Genomic DNA, 539 nt, shown 5'->3' on the forward strand with positions numbered 1-539 from the left:
CATCCATCCATCCATCCTTCCTCCTCCTCCCCACAGCCCCCAGCCAGAAGCCCCCCACCCTGGTGCACCCCCGAGGTACCTCTCCGGTCCTCTGGTCCACCGAAGGTCACCGATAGTTGGGGACGAGGCATGGGACAAGCTGTCACCAGACGCCGCTTTGGAGAAACCCCCGTTCCGGTGACTCAGGGTCACCCGCCAACACCTCACTCTCATCTTCCCACAGGCATTTCGCAACCATCTGCCTCGTCACCCTCAAATCCCACCGGTGACCCGCAACGATTGGCCAATGTCTCACCCCACCCTTCAAGCAGCGTTGAGGAACCATCAGCTGCACCACGCCTGATCCACTTGGCTCGGAGAAGAAGCTTTTGGGGGACGTCTTCCTCCATTGACCCATGACCGTTGGCCAACATCTCATCCCACCCATCTGACCAGCATCGTCTGGGTCCCCGTAGCCCTTTGGGATTGTCCCATCGTGGTGGAGAAGAAGCTTCTGGAAGAAGACTTCTGGAAGAAAACTTCTTGAAGACTTCTTGAAG

The 539-nt window shown here is 58.1% G+C and overlaps 1 protein-coding gene across 1 annotated transcript in view; it reads right to left on the minus strand.

Annotated features, from left to right (window-relative positions):
- LOC104835992 (integrin alpha-M-like) overlaps nt 1–539 on the minus strand; it is a gene marked incomplete at its 3' end in the record, with an annotated part of 11077 nt that overhangs the window by 7554 nt on the left and 2984 nt on the right. The window lies entirely within an intron of this gene.

Source organism: Haliaeetus leucocephalus, unplaced genomic scaffold (genome assembly GCF_000737465.1).
Source record: "Haliaeetus leucocephalus isolate CR32 unplaced genomic scaffold, Haliaeetus_leucocephalus-4.0 Scaffold419, whole genome shotgun sequence".
Lineage (NCBI taxonomy): Eukaryota > Metazoa > Chordata > Aves > Accipitriformes > Accipitridae > Haliaeetus > Haliaeetus leucocephalus.